Genomic DNA, 17,472 nt, shown 5'->3' with positions numbered 1-17,472 from the left:
ATGTCAATAAAGGACTCCTTCAGCCTGGCATTTACATTAGGCCTCCAGTCTGAAAATCATCACCCTTGCTTCCTTTCTCTCACACTTCCCATTGAACTTGGAAAATCTTGGTGCTGTCATCAGACTAACCATTTTCTCATTTCTATGGAATCACTCTGAGCCTAGGCACCATCATCTCTCACCCAGACAAGTTTAAGCCTCCAGAGGTCTCCTCACTTCTAACCTTCCCTAGGAGAGATAACACAGCAGGTAGGGTATTTGCCTTGCACGTAGCCAACCTGGGTTTGATCCCCAGCATCCCATATGGTCCACCGAGCCTGTCATTTCTGAGCAGAGACAGAAATAACTCCTGAACATCTCTGGGTGTGGCCCCCAAACAAAAACACAAAATAAATTTTGTGACTCCTCTGGTTTCACTCTCATGCTGATTTAAAAAAAAATGTGTTTTTTTTTTTTTCTTCACTCCAGAGGGCTGGAGAGATAGTACACTTGACTGGCAGGTAGCTGACCTAGGTTCCATCAGTCACTGTATATGATGCCCTGAGGACTGGCAGGAATGACCCCTGAGTGCAGCCGGTGTAACCCAAAAACAACAACAAATTCACCTCCTGGATTTATGGTCAGGAGTTGCTATACCAGTATATCTACATCCTCTGGCCTCTCTGATCCCTGCCCTTCTCTTCCTTTGAACTCTCTGCTTCTGCCTTTCTGTACCTTTATGAACCACATAACTGAGTTGCCCTAGAGTTCACTCAGTCTATCTCCATCCTGACCATCAAGAAACTTCCACCAGTCAGCAGAGCCAAGCCTGCCCTCCTGTACCACACAAGCCCTACCTGGACCTCTTTATTGCACTCTTTGTCCATAAAGACAAGCACTTTAAATATTAGCGATTCGTCAGTGTGTCCATTGTCTCACTTCTTAGAATGGAAGCTCTGTGAGGAGGACTTTATTTTGTTCACTGCAATTTCCCCAAGGAGCACATGGTAGAGCCCAATAAATACTTGTTGAATTCATGCATCCATTCATTGAAAATGGGTTAGATCTTTCCTCCCCAGTGACCCCAGCCCTGGAGAGAGAGGAGGCCCCCAGGTTGCCTTTCTCCATTCCCTAATAGCCTCCTGGCCACCACCTGGGCCCCCCTCTCCTCCCTAGAGCCTGCCCCACCATCCTAATTGTTCCTGCCGCTGAGGGAGGGTCTGGACTATAGAGGGAGGTGAGTGGGAGGAGCTCCATCTGCTGTCCAGGAGAAAAAGGGCGCAAGCTGTGCTAGGTGCATCCTCCCGGCCACAATGTCAGGAGGAGTCACCGGCCAGGCAGGCCTATTCCGTCTAGCTAGACTTGCTCTTGGATCTTTTCCTCTGCTGTCAGAGGGGTTCCTTGAGCCCTGGTGTAGGCCTCCATTTCTCTTGGCTTGGTCAACTGTGCTGGACCCAGCCCTTAGGCTCCCAGACTGCAGAAGGCGGTGGGGGTGGCGGTGTCAGGACAATGGAGCGACCAGAGCCAGCTCTCCTTTTCCACCAGCCTGAAGTGACACAATGATACAAAGGGAGATCTTGTGCTGGGGGGAAGGGAGGTGGAAGAGTCCTTTGTCCCGCTATTTTATACATTGCTGGGGGGTGAGGGGTTGGAAGGTTGGGGTGGGTGGGTACGAGGCTGTCAATATGGGGAGGAGTAGAGAGGGGTGCAGAGGGCCCCTGAAAGTTTTTGAATTTCAATCAGATTGGCTTTGAAAGAGTTTGGCTTTTGTTGAAAGCAAGAGAAAGGTTAATGTAACGTGGAGGGGGTGGGGGTGGTTCTGGAAGAGCCCTGTGTATAGGCTGGTCAGACACCCAGGCTGGCAGAAAGGCTGAGCCTGGGCAGACAGAGAAGGAGTGAGGTCCCATGAGCGGGGTCCCATCTCCCTTTCCCGAAGCAGTAGCCAGCACAGAGGCATCAGAGTTGTTGCTTGTCAGGAAACAGCAGAGGAATCTGGTTGGGAAGAGCCAGCGCCTGGTAGCATCTTTCTTCCTTTTTAGTGCCTTTCCTTAGCCAGAAGGGAATCAAGTTTCCTTCCTAGGCAACTCCTTCCACCTACCCACTGATGCCAGGACAAGTGTTTTGGAGAGCAGGGGAGGCAATAGTAGCTTAGGAGCCCCCGTAGGGAGGAGCCCATTGTCAACTCTCCTTCTGCCCACTTACTCCTCCCAAAATAAAACCCAATATTTGGCCCTTTCACAGCTTCTGACCTGGTAGAAAAGGAGAGGCTGAAACTGTAGAGGGCGCTGCAACTGGGCAAGGGGTATGAAGGAAGCAAACTGGCACTGCCCATCTCTGCCCATTGGCATAGCAAACATACCTTATCCTTGGCTCTTACTCTTCCCAGGACCTGTAATAGACACAATACAACACACCCTCTCCAGTTTCCTGTTCTGAGGGCCCAGTGTTCTGGGAGTCCTTGCAGACTTGGGATGACACTTCTCCATGTGTTCATCATCACGAAACATATATTTATGCAGAAAAAAATGTGTTAAGTATCCCTGGGTTGAACATTGAATCCAGGCCTCAGAGACAGAAGGAATGAGGGAAGAGGAGGGCCTCTGCCCTAAAGGAGCCGACCATCTCGATTTTTTTTAAAATGCAGTATGCAAATTAGCCTGGTGCTATGAAGTATAATATATCACCAGGTCATGCAGTATATTGTAACCTAAGTCACATCTAACTGAATTTGACACAAGAATCAATACTACAGTAAAATGCGTGGATTATTCTTTATAATTACGTTCACATTTTTGGCCATAATTAAAGAGTATTTGATGTGTTTACAAAAGAAAAGCATTGCAGAGAGGGGACCATGCCCTGTCAAAACAAGAAGAAACTTCCAAATCCAAGCTAACGAAATAAACTTTATGGGCTGGGTTTTATGAAGTTACGAGATGTCCCAGAAGATTCCTATAACTGCCCTTTCTCCATTATCAACCAGAAAATATTTTTCTGATTGTACTCCCTACCTGTATTGCAGAAAAAAAGAAAACTACAATAATTCCAAATAGCCCTTCCACAACCTACAATTCCCAACTCTACCACCTCCACCAGGAACAGTATTTTTTTGTTTTTGTTTTTTGGGCCACACCGGTGACGCTCAGGGGTTGCTCCTGGCTATGCACTCAGAAGTCATTCCTGGCTTGGGGGACCATATGGGACGCCGGGGGATCAAACTGCGGTCTGTCCTAGGCTAGCGCTGGCAAGGCAGACACCTTACCTCTAGCGCCACCGCCCCGGCCCCAGGAACAGTATTTTTTGTTCCTCTTCCAGGCCTTCATTATCCAGATGAGGTGCGACCACTGGGAAGCCAGTATTCTAGGACGCCAATTCTCTCAAAGCTGGCCCTGGTACTAGAAGCATCTACTTTCCCTGGGGCTTTGGCAGTGCAAATCCTCAAGCCTTTCTCCCCTCCAGAACTAGAAGGTTGGGAATGGGACAGGCAGAAATGTGTTTCTTATGTTCCCCAACTGATTCTAATATGTCCTAACCTAATGTTCTAGGAGTGCTGATCCTCATTGCTGCTCTTGGCTAGATCCTTAAGGTCCTCAGACATCTTTAGCTCAAAGCAGACAGCCAATCAGCAAGTAGTCCAGCCAAGCACCTTATTGTGTTTAGTTCTTGGGCTCACCTGCTCTGAGTAGACATGAATGGCTATCACACAACTATGTGAAGACCTCATTACTTGGAGGCCTGGAGTTTAGAGCCTTTGTATCACCACAGACCCCACTAGGGGTTCACATTTTGGGCTGTGATTACACAGACCACAGTCAGTTTCTCTGTGATTCCTGAACTCTAAACAGTTGTTTAGGATTGGGAAGGGCAAAGTGGAAGGGAGTCCCTTCTTCTCTCTGTGATTTTTCAGGTTGTGTCTGGTACTTCAGGGACAAGACTTGAGTTCCTGGCACCTGTGTCTCCTGGTTATTTGTCTCTCTTGGCCCTCGAGTTCATTTTCGGAAAAGTCCCTTTACTAAAATGACCCGACTATTTTTGTCTTAAAAGTTGGCACCAGGGCCAGAGTGATGGTGCCATAGCAATTGTATAGTGAATAGGACATTTGCTTTGCATGTGGCCAACCCAGATTCAATCCCTGGCAGCCTTTATGGTTCCCTGGTCACTGCCAAGAGTGATCCCTGAGTAGAGAGCCTGGAGTAAGCATGTCTGGATGTAGCCCAAAATTTTAAATTTTTGTTTGTTTTTGTTTGGGGGCCACACCCAGCGATGCTCAGGGATTATTCCTGGCTCTGTGCTCAGAAATCACTCCTGGTAGGCACGGGGAACCATATGGGATGCCGGGAATTGAACCCAGGTCAGCTGCGTGCAAGACAAATGCCCTACCCTCTGTGCTATTGTTCTGGCCCTAAAAAATATATATTTTTTTTTTTTTTTTGGTTTTTGGGCCACACCCGGTGACGCTCAGGGGTTACTCCTGGCTATGCGCTCAGAAGTCGCTCCTGGCTTCTTGGGGGACCATATGGGACGCCGGGGGATCGAACCGCGGTCCGTCCTAGGCTAGCGCAGGCAAGGCAGGCACCTTACCTCCAGCGCCACCGCCCGGCCCCCTAAAAAATATTTTTAAAAGAAGAAAAGAAGTTGACATCTGGGGGGGGGGGTGGCAGAGAGATGAAGCAAAGGGCTGGAGCATAAGCTTTGCCTTTGCATTTAGGGAATACCTGGTACTACATAAACCCCTAAGCACCACTAGGATTATCCCACGAGCATCAAGCTAGGAGGCATGGCCCTAAACACAGGCAGACATGACCCCCAAAAGAAAAATATATTAGTACCCATTTTTTCCAATTTGTTTCTCTGACCTCTTCACAGTCCTCCTTGTTGGCTATTTTTTTTACTTTGACCCAGAAACTTTAGGTGTCTGTAAGGACCATTTCAGGGCGCTGGAACCAGGATTCCTACAGATGAGACTAACTCCCTTCAGAGAGAAAATAATATTAGTGCTAAGTGGGTACCACTATGGCCCTTATTTTGATTAATTCATCTTGTTTCTCCCCATACTCAACCCATAGACTGGATGTTATCTATCACAAAGGAAACTGGTGATGGGAAACATACAAAATGGGGATTCCAATAGTTTTTTGGTAATAACAGACCTAACTGAGTTCAGTGAGCCTCAAGCACTCGCACCCCATTTCTACATCTCTGCTCCTCCCTGGAGCACCAAGGAGAAGGCAATGCCAAGTCCAAGACTGTGTGGGTCCTCAATGGACGGGGCTAGTGGCAGGCTTGGTCCTTTCCTAACTGTCCTCTCCTTTCTGTGGCCCACTGGGCTCTGCCTCTGCTGCTGCAAGGGAGGATCTGTGAAGCCTAAAACAGGGTAGAAGTCACACAGTACCCAGTGTTAACCCTGCAGCTGCTGCCCACAGCACGGCAGTCCTCTTGCCTGGCTCCGGCTCGACTGCTCGCAGGCCTGAGTTTGCATTATTTATTTAATGTCTTGTACCGTAAATAATGGTAACTTTATGGTTATTAGGAACGGGTTAAGGTACATGCGGGTAGCACCAGGCTGCCTTCAAAAGGAACAGTCCTGGCATAAAATGTTGCTATAATTGCTTTACTGCTGAGTGTTGGTCTTTATTTTGTGTCTGATTTGTCCCTTAAGCCAGCGTAACATTCTCCCCACGGCAGGAGAATGCAGAGAGCAAATTGAAGGGCTGAGCATGAACAATGCGACATGGTGCACTGCTGGGTTTTTCTTTTTTCCTTTTTCTTCGTTTCTCCCTTGACCTCCCTCCAATCCTGTCTGCTCCCCTCCTCCCATGGTCTCCGCCCTCTTCAGGCCACTCCTTCTCCCCCACCCTTGACACCTCAGGAAGGTATCCCAGCTTGCCCCTAAAATTGAAAAGTGGGTTAAAAGAGCTCAGCTAATCCTTAGCTCTTCTTCCAGGCAGCAAACAAAAGAATAAGCACAAACAAGGGGCCATCTTTTGCCTGGGCCCCTGCACTACCCAGACAACGCCCAGCTTCGAGGCCCAGAGGTTGCTCACAGCCCTAACACCAGGTAGGATCCTAATATTCATTCTCCTTAGAGCTCACATATCCAGTTTGACTGTCTTGCCCAGCCCTGGGGGTGCAGGAGCACTGACTCTGCCAGCCACTTTTAGAGAGTAGGATGAAGAAATGACTTGGGGTGGGTGGAGGTGGTAAGTGAGGAGACCCCTGTCCTCTTTCCACCATCACATCAAGCAGGAACCCCAACCAAATCACATTGCCTTATGTCCCAGTGTCGGTAACACTGAGGAGGAAGGCAGCTACCAGAGGCTGAAGGATGAGCAAAGGTCAGGAGTGCTCTTGGCTTTGCTCCCCGACAGTGGAGCCCTGGGCCTCTACTATTGGTTGACCCAGAGCTTCCTCTCCCAGCCTCTGCTCAGAATCCTCAGCTCAAGCAAACAAGGTCAGTTGAGGCATTCTTGGAGTTTGCCCAGAAGAACCTGAGGTCAAAGGAAGGCTTGAGCTCTTTCTTTCACACCCACCTGCCTCATGCTGGTAAACATATGGGTGTCTTGTGGTAGTTCCTTGGGACCTTCCATCTTGTCTCCCCTAAAAGGTGAAGACAAACCTTGGTAGGGGAGAGGAGCTTGTCAACCTGAACCCATAATGGTCCTGAGCTGAGTATAGCAGGCCCCCAAGAAAATAGCTCATTCTAGGGAGGGAAAAGAGGAGGTTCACAATGGAGAAAGGGTAGCCAAGGAGGGGAAGTGGAAAAAGGTCCATCTACTAGATCACCAAAACTCTCATTGGAAGGAGAATCCCTGTCCAGTCCCTGGGAGCAGAAAAGCAAACAATTGGGTTTTGCAGAACTTAGCAAGACACCCATAATGGGCAGCGGCCTCCTCTCACCCAGCCTGCACCCTCTCTTGCCCAGAGTACCTGCCTTCCTCCTCCTCTTGGCTGTGATAAGGGACCCCAGGGGTCCCTGCACGTTGCCAGCCAACAGTTCTCAGTTCAGGGAGTTAAGGAGATTGTGTGTCTCCCCACTTAGCCCTCTCCAGAGCCTACTAACTCATCAATAGCGGAAATTTGAACAAAGTGGAGAACCTGGGATGAAAGTCAAAGTGCAGCGGGGCTTGGGGTGGGGGCCGAGGGGGAAGGGGGATGGCTTTAATTAGGGTTCCTTGGCCTCTTTAGTCCTGGGCTGGTTGGGGTAATCCAGTTAGAGTCCTTGCCTTTCATCTCAGCTGGCTGGCCTCTCTGGGGCCCTATCAGAGCCTTTAGGGGGCAACAAGTATCGGGCAGGCTGGGGTAGGGTGGGGGCTGGTACCCCGCTCCTTCCAGCTGGACACAGAAGGGGGTGCGGAATGAAGCCAGCACAGCAGTTGGCGGTGGGCAGTGAAGTGGCCGGGCGGGCAGCCTGGGCGCTGGGCGGCTGTCTCCTGACACCAGAAACTCTCTTTATGAAAGGATCAAGTCGGCAGCATTGTTCTCTGGGCCCGGGAACCAAGGGCTCAGAATGCTCTTTTGTGTGAAGGTGCACCCCCTCCACAGTCCCCCTTCCTTTTTCTCCCTTTGAGCCACTGCTGGCGGTGCCTGGGCGCCCAGTCTGGGGGGTGGGGGGCACGGGGGAGCCATGGAGTGGTGGAGATGGGCTCGGGACAGACAGTCCTGGGGGAACCATCTGTGCCGGGGTAGGACCACTGGAGCTGAAAAATTAAACAGCGTTTTCAATTAACTTTTCCTCCCTTGTATTGGGTGGGGGGGGGGGTAGGGTGGGGGCAGCAGCCTGGTTGAATTTAACCTTTGAAAAGCTGCCCTGCAGAGGAGGAGGGAATGACCTTTCTTCCTGCAGCAGGGGTGTGAGATTGGGGATGGGAGTCATTTCCTCCAGCTAGTCAGGGGACCCTCTCTTCTGGGGAATCTTCCCAGGTACTCTGGTGTCCTGAATCCAAGGTCTCCCTCCACACATTGGGTTGGGTTTGTACATGTATCCCCAGAGCACACAGGCTGAGGGGAGGCAGGGACCCCTGAAGGAGGCAGCAAGTGGCCTGAAGACAGTTTTATTCTTGGCATCCATAGCTCCCCTGTTTCTCCACAACTTGCCTCTTCTTTTCCGGATGAAGATCTGCTGTTGCCTTCTACTGTTATAGCCACTGCCCAGGAAAGAAGAATATATGTGGAAGGGGCTTTGTTGCAGGCACTGTGACCCAAATGTACCCAAAGGCTTCTAGGCCTTGTTGGTCATCAGAACATCTGGGCTATAGGACAGTGACCCCCAACCCTGGGAGTCACAGTTAAGACTTGTGTCACATTGTTGGGTTTTCTGCATGTGTCTTCTCTCTTCCTGGAAAGACCGAGCCCAACTCTTCCTCAGTCCAGCCACAGTGGCCAGCACAGGGCCTTTTCCTGCTCCTGGACCCAATCAGGACAACTCTCACCATCAGGATTCTTAGAGTATGAAGAGCCTCTATAGTTTCCAAAGATCCACATGAGTCTTACAACCTGCTGTGGGAGATGGGTGGGGTTGGTCCCTTTAAGATGAGGGAAAACCAAGAGGTGAAGTACAAAAGCTGGGGCAATTCAACTCAGTGTCTCATCTAAATCTCTTTTTTTTTTTTTTTTTTTTGTTTTTTGGGTCACACCCGGCAGTGCTCAGGGGTTACTCCTGGCTGTCTGCTCAGAAATAGCTCCTGGCAGGCACGGGGGACGATATGGGACACCGGGATTCGAACCAACCACCTTTGGTCCTGGATCGGCTGCTTTCAAGGCAAACGCCACTGTGCTATCTCTCCAGGCCCTCATCTAAACCTCTTTCAAATGGTCTATCCTCCCACCAAGATTCTCAAATGCTTCTGTCTTAACTCTAGAGGAGTATGCTTTCATGGTGGTATTTTTTGTGTGTTTTCCTGAACTAAGCATAGGGCCCTGTTTATAGGTGAGAAAATCAGGATGGCCTATCAAGTTAGCTAAGACAAGAAGAGAAATAAAGCCAGTGGTTTTACTCTGTTATTTTTTAAACAGTCCTGGTTTTGATCAGCACCACAGAGGAAGATGATAATGAAAATGCACATGGAAATAAGCTATAGCTCATCTCAGGGTGCAATAGAACTAATTCTTCCACCCCAAACTCATTTCTTGTCTTGTTTTCTGAGCAGAATTGAAGATGCTTCTCCCCAAATGTGGCCTCAGTTTGGCTACTTACTGCTCTCCCACCCAATTTTCCTTCCCTATATTCCACCACCTGTGTCAAGCTGCTTTTTTCTTTGCCTCATCAAATTTGGAGATTTGCTTTTCAACTTCTTCATGACTCTGTCTTTTTCTCTGTAACTTTTCCTCCTCAAAGAATTCAAAGAATTCCTTTTCTGTTTCTCTCCCACTGTCAATTTTTTCCTTTAGTTCTGACTTCTCCTGGTACTCTAGACTTTCTTGAGAAGTCTAGAGACTTCTCTCACCATTGAGAGCTAGAGATGGAGAACATTTAGTATCTCTCTTCCACTAGACATTAAGCACTGTGAAAGCAGTACAGCTATTTTGTCCACAGCTTTTGTGGCAGTCACTCAGAAGCTTACTACATGTTGAAAGAATGAATAAAGTGAGTGAATGAATGAATGAATGAAAGGAGAGGAGGAGGGAATGTGACAAACTCAGACAAAATGAGGTAGGTGAAAACTCAGTTTTCCCAGAGAGGATCAATTACTGCTTTAACGTACAGAAAACTTCTAGAACCCCTGGTCAGACCCAATCTGTGGCCTGAGTGAAGCAAAGAACACTCTTAGGGCAGGGGTGGGAGAAGTTGGGGTGATGGCACGTAGCCAACTGCAGCTGCCCTGTATTTCAAAGATTCTAGTACCTGAGGGCCCTGAGAGGGACAGGGCCAGAAGGACACTAAGCGTTGTAGTCTATTCTGATGGAAAAGAAAGAAAAGGTTTGATCAGCTAGAATAGGAGAGGTCACCTGAGTTGTCTATAAAATAAAATGATTGACTTTGAAAGAAAGAGGCTAGATGCTGGGGTGTGTGGGCCAGGATGAGCCTGAAGAAGTGAAGAAAAGCTTAAACTAGGGAAGGGTTAAAGGGAATAAACATATTTAGCAGGTTGAGGGGAAGGGTAAGGCAGAGGAAAGACCAATGAGCATATAGACCACTAATAAATGAAGAGAGCCGAGAGATTCATCTTACCTCCTACAGCGCAGAGATACTCGGCTCATTTTTTAGATCAGTCTTTAAGAAGAAAAATGACAAAAAGGAATTTGGATAATTAGGAAGTAAATGCAGACTGTGCAAAAATCGTTACTGATAGAAAGCAGGTAGGAGAATACTCAGAAAATGTGAAGGTTTCACCAATCAGCAAGCCAGGATGACATCCATCATAAGGTATTAAGGCGAGTGTTCTGGGAACATACTAAGCGGGGAGCTGATTGAACCACTTATAATTATGACTGAAAAATCATAGAAAGTAAAAGGGGCCATCAGGAGCCTGGGGATGTGAAATGGATGTGCTCCTGTCTTCTAAAACATGGTACAACTGTCCTAAAAATGTGTCTCCATTCTGTTGGGAGCTGGATCCAATGCAGAGTTGGGGCATGGAATGATAGGAGTGAGGGGGATCTCAGAGCTTTGGAGGAAAATAGATTTGAGACAGTGTGTGTGTGTGTGTGTGTGTGTGTGTGTGTGTGTGTGTGTGTGTGTGTGTGTGTATTTGAGAGAGAGAGAGAGAGAGAGAGAGAGAGAGAGAGGGGGGGGGGGGGGGAGAGAGAGAGGGAGTGAGTACACACCTGCACAAGCCAGTGTGCCTAAGGACCCAGGGCAAACCATACCAAAGGGAAAGCTCTAAGTGATTCAGTTGGAACCAGAAGAACAGATGTGTCGTGGCAAGCTGTGCCACAAGTGGTTGTTATTCCTGCATATCAGGCTTGGACCAACTGGAGAAGGGGGGTAATGAAAATGGCCCAGAAAGAGAAAATCAACGGCAGGGACTCCTGTTAGGGCTAGAGATGCCCTCTGAGTAAGCTCAGAGAATTCTGAGCCAAATGAACACAGTCTCTTGGGGGACCAGGAGAAACTGTATCTGACCCAAGGAGGTAGGTGACTAGGTCTGGCTGAGGAACAGTACAAGGACCTGAAAAGTGGTGAATATCAGCACCTATGGAGGGAAGAGAAGAAGTAATGAATATGTGGAAGGAAAATTCTCCTGCTTTCTTCCAAGAGAACTACAGGAAGACCTAGAAGCTGCTTTGCTTTGTGTTTATGGTGGGGAGAGGGCAGGAAAAGTACTGCCAGCACCCAAGTTGGAGTTGAAGCTCTTGGACCTAGAAGCAGAAGATTCTGTAGAGTGGGTTCAGAAGGAGTGGACCAGGCCCTGAGGGGGGCTAGCTGCGAGGGAGTGGCCCCTCGTGGTAATGATCCTGACTGCACAGTCCCAGCGCCCTGCGCGCTTTTACAAGGTTAAAGCAACAGCTTGAACCTGTATGGGGTGAGCATTTGTTTCCTTTCCAGATTGCCAGCTAATGAGGAAAGATTAAAGGAGCTAAATCTGTTTAGCTTGGCTAAGTGACGACAGAGGCGGCGGGAGCCGAGGGCATGCTGGGCCTGCCTGGCGGAGCGGAGGTGTGTGATAACTGTCTACAGATTTGGGGAAAGGTGTCACTCCAGTGGGTACAGGAAGAGTAGCGTCTCAGGAGGTGCCAGGGGCCTCTCCACATCCAAGGGGCGTTTCCCCACACTGAGCCTGCTGCCTGAGAACACAGAGCTAGGCCAAGTGAAGGAGGCTCCAAGACCAGGCCCGGACTTGGCAGGCACTGTCCCCACCGACTAGCTCTCATTTTGATTTCCACTAACAACATCCTCAACCTTCCTGAGACTCTTCCCCACCCACTACCCTCACCACAGACACCTGATAGTCAGTTACCCTAAACCTTTTATCTTGATATCTTTGAGAGTTGTTGTAGTGATTTGGAGCCAGGCTGAACTTGGATGTCATTTTCGGAGTCCTCCAAAACTGTGAGCTCAAAAACTGTGAAAAACTCTCTTCCAGCAGCCTCCAGAGGAGGCACAAGTGGCTAAAACCAGGGTCTGAGGTCCCAGGGGTGCCCACACTGGGATCCCAGGAAAAGCCAAGCACCCACTCACCCCACTTCCTGTTGGCAGTCTCACAGTTAAACACTTAAACAGTCTTTTCTTTCTCCTCTTTTTTTTCCCCTCTCCCCCACTCTCTCTTTCTCTCTCTTCTTTTCAGAGTTGACAGGGGCCAAATAAAGGGCCTTTTAAAAAAAACACACAAAACAATTTTGTTCCTTCTGAAAGTGATGGAGCGAAAGTGAGTGCAGATTATAGGCCTGTGCACCGAGGGCCTTCCTGATGGGGGGAGAGCGGTGACATGATGGGAACCTAATGGCAGTAATTGGCCCTGGCTTTGACAGGGCCCATATCACAGCTCAGGAAGAGAGAGATGTTTAAAGTAAAAATTTACACAAAATTATATGTTTTCGGGGTGAAAACGACTGTTTGGATTTCATTTTTTCCCTTCCTCTTCTTCCCCCCTACGCCTGTTTCATGGGTTTCTCTGTACTCCATGTGTAATGCACACGGGCCCTGTCTCTGTCCCTCCAGAGTCTCGCATCTTACTCCAGCTCTTCATGGCCTCTGTGTACTGCCTGAGACCAATGGAGGCTTTGGTTTGCTTGTGAAATCTCTCTTTCAGAGGTAGAAAGAACCTAAAAGAAGAAAGAAAAAGAATATCTGAGTCCTCTGTCATCACCCCTCCCCCCCCATCCTTCATCATTTTATCTTATGTACCAGCACTGGTTCAGACTCAATAAGCAACCAGCCAACAACTAGTTTTAACCCCTGTGGAATTCAGTGAAGAGTGGGTAACTATTGTTTCCTGGCTCACACAACTCCCTTCACCCCACCCAAGACTGTGGAGTGTAGGCCTTTTTGTCCTGTTCATTGCTATCATCCTAGGACATAGCCCAGTGCCTTCTGTACCTCAGTTTCAGTCTTAGTGAAATGAAGTTCCAGGATAGCATTGACTAGTCAGCTGTGTTAGAAGCCCATGCCTCTCTGTTTAAAATGCAGAGACACTTTGCTTTTGTCTGTGTTACTAGAGTTTTCAAATAATGGATTCTACCTCACCTCTTGATTTACTGCCTGACAGACAAACTTAAAGGAGGCAATGAGTCAAGAACATTAGGTGCTCATCACTGTTCAGAGTGGCTAAAACTTTTTCCATTGTGAACAGAGTCTCTGGACTCTGCAATCAAGTTCCAATCAGTTCTCATGCTAACACCATTTCCAGTTAGATTGGTCCCCTGGAGCCAGCAAGATGATCTCGAGCTTCTTTCATTCAGGATTCAAAGGGAATGTATGGTTATGCTGAGAACAAGTCAGTGTCAGCCTTGACTTTTTTTTAAATTTGGACTACATCTGATTGTGCTTAGGACTTAATCCTGGCTCTATGCCCAGGGATCACTCCTGGCAGTGCACAAGGGACCATATACAGTGCCAGGGATCAAACTGGGCTTAGCTGCATGCAACCAAGTTTCCTAACCCCTGTACTACCTCTCCAGCCCAATCAAGTTTTGGTTTTGGTTTTGGGGCCACACACAGCTGTACTCCAGACTTACTCCTAGCTTTGTTGATGTAATGCCAGGGATTGAACCCAGGTCTGCTGCATGCAAGACAAGCACCTTAAGCCCTGTACCATCTCTTCAGTTAAACTATTTTTGAGATGCTGTTGGAGGTTTACAGTTTGACCAATGTAACAAGATGCAAAAATTAAAAAATTAGAATGTTTTGTTCATGTGAACTCACTGTGAAATACCAGGATCCCAGAATCCCAGATGAGAGAGATTGGAAACAGTTCTGAAGTCCATCTTCCACTTTATTAGTGGATAACTATTGCAGTAACCATTCAATGCCAGGCGTGTGAAGATCACCATTCTAGCAAGAAAAAAAGAACTTGGACTCAAAAATTAAGGGGCCTGGGTAATGAGTAACAGTACAATGAGTAGGTCATTTGAGAAAAAAAAAAAAGGGGGCTGAACATTGTGCCAGATGTGGGTCAGTGCTGTAGGAAGATCAGTGCTTTGAGCTAGCTCCTCAGCCCTTCATTTCTTACTCTGAGAAAAATGTCAGCCCAAGTAAGCTAGGAGATTCTGAGACCATTCACTGATGGGCTTCAGAACATGGGGTGGACATTTGGGGGCTGAGAGAAAAGCAGACATATTTAGAATCAAATAGAAATTATGTTCCTTGAGCTGTGTGGTGATGGAAATTAATTGATGATGCATCAGAAGAATTGAGGGAAGGCATCACAAAGGGCACTTACTTTGTGTGTAAGAAGCCCAGATTTAATCTCTAGCACCACATAGCTTCCCAAACGCAGAGCCACAAGTGGTCTATGAGCATTCAAAACACACACACAGACACACACACACAATTCAGGAGAAAATTATTGACCAATCTGAGTTCTGGCCCAGGTTGGGTACAGGGACAGCTGATGAAGTTGTCAACGATCCATTGGATTAATGTGCTGTCCATGAAGGGAATAACTACTTATAATCAGAATACAGGTTCTTAAAAGTACTGAGGCATATGGGTGTTTATAATCATTTATTTTTGCCAGTATGTATGGTACCTTTGTTCAAGGTATCACATTTGTAAAGTATCTTTATGACCTACTTTATCATTTGAATCATTTCCCTTATTTTCCCTTTATATGCTGAATCAAGATGGGTAAAGGGGAACATACTGGAATTACTAAAAAAAAATAATCTGGGGCCGGAGAGGTGGTGCTAGAAGTAAGGTGTCTGCCTTGCAAGTGCTAGCGTAGGACGGACCGTGGTTCGATCCCCTGGCGTCCCATATGGTTCCTCCAAGCCAGGAGCGATTTCTGAGCGCTTAGCCAGGAGTAACCCCTGAGTGTCAAACGGGTGTGGCCCAGAAACCAAAAATAATAATAATAACAATAATAATAATAATAATAACAACAACAACAACAACAACAATAATAATAATAATGGGGCCGGAGAACTGGTTGTGGCTGAAGAATCAAAAAAAAAAAAAGAGAGAGAGAGAGAGAAGGTTTTGTTGGCAACCTCAGAGATATGCTGGCTCTCCAGAGTCCAGAAAGACAGCTGTCACTTTCAGATGTTTCCTCCTTTGACATGGAGCATAGAGATGGCAACCTTGGCTTTCTGTATTCCTTCTATTAGGAATATGAGAATTGTCATGCATTTTACTAAAGTACAGTCCTGTAGGATCAGAAGTAATGGCATGACTGTAGTGCCTCTAGGCACTGCAGGGCCTGGGGCATTGCAGCATGCTATTCTGGAGATGAGATACTAAACCTTCCAGTTGAACTCATGATCTCAGGCTTTCTGCTGTGCCCTCCTGAAGGGTTAGTGAAGAAGCCATGACTATGTCTGCTCCTGAGCTCTACTAAGCTTCCTTCGTCAGGTCATGGAGTCTCAGAGCTTTGTTGGTCACACAACAGGATTTAAAAACTGCCTGGTTTAGGGTTAGGGAGGTAGCTCATAGCACTTGAACACATGCTCTGCATTTAGGAACCCAGGTTTGATCCCCAGCATTTGGTATCCCTAGCAACACTGGGTGTGATTCCTGAGCCAAAGGGCAAATGATTAATGAATGAACTAAGTTCCTACTTAATTGAAATTTTTTGTTGTTGTTTTGTTTTTGGGTCACACATGGCTGCGCTCAGGGGTTACTCCTGGCAGGCTGAGGGGACCATATGGGATGCCAGGATTTGAACCTGGGTTTGTCCTGTGTTAGCTGCATGCAAGGCAAACGCCTTACTGCTGTGCTATTGCTCCAACCCCTTACTTAAATGAATTTTTAGTCACTGAGAGTAAAGAGGCATTTGACTCAACCCTATGATTGTCAAGGTTGGAGTCTGAGTCACCTGCAGCATCTCTGGAAGAAGCAAGCACACAGTCAGTTGGAAATCTCTGATAGGCCTCAGAGTGGGAATGACTTGAAGTAATTTGCAGGCAGGAATGGAAGTTTGTAAAAGAAATGGAAGAGCAGAGGAAAGGGTGTTCCCAGCAGAAGACATTATAGATTTGTTGGTAGTATGATCTCTAAATCAGCTATTCTGAAGCATTTGTTTCATAAAATACTCAGCAACTGCTGAGTTCACCCTCCTCATTTATGTGATAGTTGCATGCAACATTTGGGAAGAATGACAAGAAAAAAGGGGTATAAGGAACAACTCAGAGAAAGGAGGATGGAATGAAATAGAGGGAAGGAGAAAGAAAAGAAGGACCAGTGTTCAGTGTATACCTATGACTGAGGGTGATCTTAGACTATCTAGGTTAGTGTTTGTTCCTATCTACAAATGAAGAAGGTTCAGAGAAGTGCTAAACTCCTTCTGCACCTTGATTATGCCAGCTATCCTTGCCTGTCCTCTTGGGCTTACACCCCAATTTTTTCCTTTGATGTTCCCCTTGTAGGTTTATCCCCCACCCAGATACTCTTACTGAACCATCTGAAATGCTGCAAATCACCCTCCATCCCACATCTTCTTCTCCCCTTTTCTCATGGCACCTCCACAGAAACCCAGGCTGTCTATTTGAACTTGCCCTCTCCCTCAGCCTCCCAAATAATCTGATATTCAGTCCTACTAACCTTAGAACCTGTCTCCAATGTCTGCTCCTCTTCCTGGCTCCATGGTACCTCCTAACTCAAGTGGCTGATATAGTTCCCTGCAGAAACAGTTCTCTCAGTAGAATTCTCACTTTACCTTGTCACCTCTCAGCCCAGTCTCTCCCCTGAGTCCCAGGACTCTTTCTACAGCAGTCTTTGTTGTTGGTTAGTTTGGTTTGGGGATCACACTCAACAGTGCTCAGGGAACCATATTGGGGATTTAAACCCAGGTTGCAACTTCCATATTCTCATACAAGGCAAGTACTTCACCCTCTGCTCCCCTATCATCCTTAACCTAGCAAGATTTGCTTTCTGTCTGTGTGGGCTTTGTATCCCACCGACTAGTCCTACTCAGCTCTTGCAAAGCTGCTTCATTCCCAGGCTTCAGAGGCCATTCTCCAGGATCTCCCAGTATGCCAAAGGATCCTCTAACTTTTCTTTCCTCCCCTCCCCTCCTCTTTTCTCCCCTTTCCTCCCTCCCCTCCCCTACATTTCCCTTCCCTTTCTTCCCCTCCCTTTCCCTTCCCTTTCCTCCCCTCCCCTTCCCTTCCCTCCCCTCCCCTTCCCTTCCCTTCCCTCCCCTCTCCTTCTCTTCCCTTCCTTCTTCCCTCCCCTTCCTTTCTCTTTTCTCCCCTCTTTCCCCCTTCCCTCTCCTTCCCTTTCCTTCCCTTCCCTCCCCTCCCCTCTCCTTCTCTTCCCTCCCTTCGCCTCCCCTCCCCTCCCTTTCCCTCCCCTCCCTTTTCCTTCCCTCCCCTCTCCTTCTCTTCCCTTTTCTTCCCTTCCCTCTCCTTCCTTCTCTTTTCTCCCCTTTCTTCCCCCTTCCCTCCCCTTCCCTTGCT

General features: G+C 47.7%; 1 protein-coding gene and 1 pseudogene across 3 annotated transcripts in view; one reads left to right on the top strand and one right to left on the bottom strand.

Annotated features, from left to right (window-relative positions):
* Positions 1–17,472, top strand: part of RNF220 (ring finger protein 220) — a 247,611-nt gene that overhangs the window by 97,715 nt on the left and 132,424 nt on the right. Inside the window, exon 1 of one of the 3 annotated variants that reach the window (XM_049774746.1) lies at positions 5,791–6,037. The exons of the other annotated variants lie outside the window; for them this stretch is intronic. The gene's annotated coding sequence lies outside the window, so the exon portion shown is untranslated. Of the gene's footprint in view, positions 1–5,790; positions 6,038–17,472 lie in introns of those variants that run through there. 3 annotated transcript variants of the gene reach the window in all.
* The window catches only part of LOC126010881 (mitochondrial uncoupling protein 2-like), a 93,569-nt pseudogene that overhangs the window by 17,048 nt on the left and 59,049 nt on the right, over positions 1–17,472 (bottom strand).

The sequence above is a fragment of the Suncus etruscus genome, chromosome 6 (assembly GCF_024139225.1).
Source record: "Suncus etruscus isolate mSunEtr1 chromosome 6, mSunEtr1.pri.cur, whole genome shotgun sequence".
Taxonomy (NCBI): Eukaryota; Metazoa; Chordata; class Mammalia; order Eulipotyphla; family Soricidae; genus Suncus; species Suncus etruscus.
Note: the sequence above shows the minus strand (reverse complement) of the source record. Positions and strands in the feature narration are given on the sequence as shown.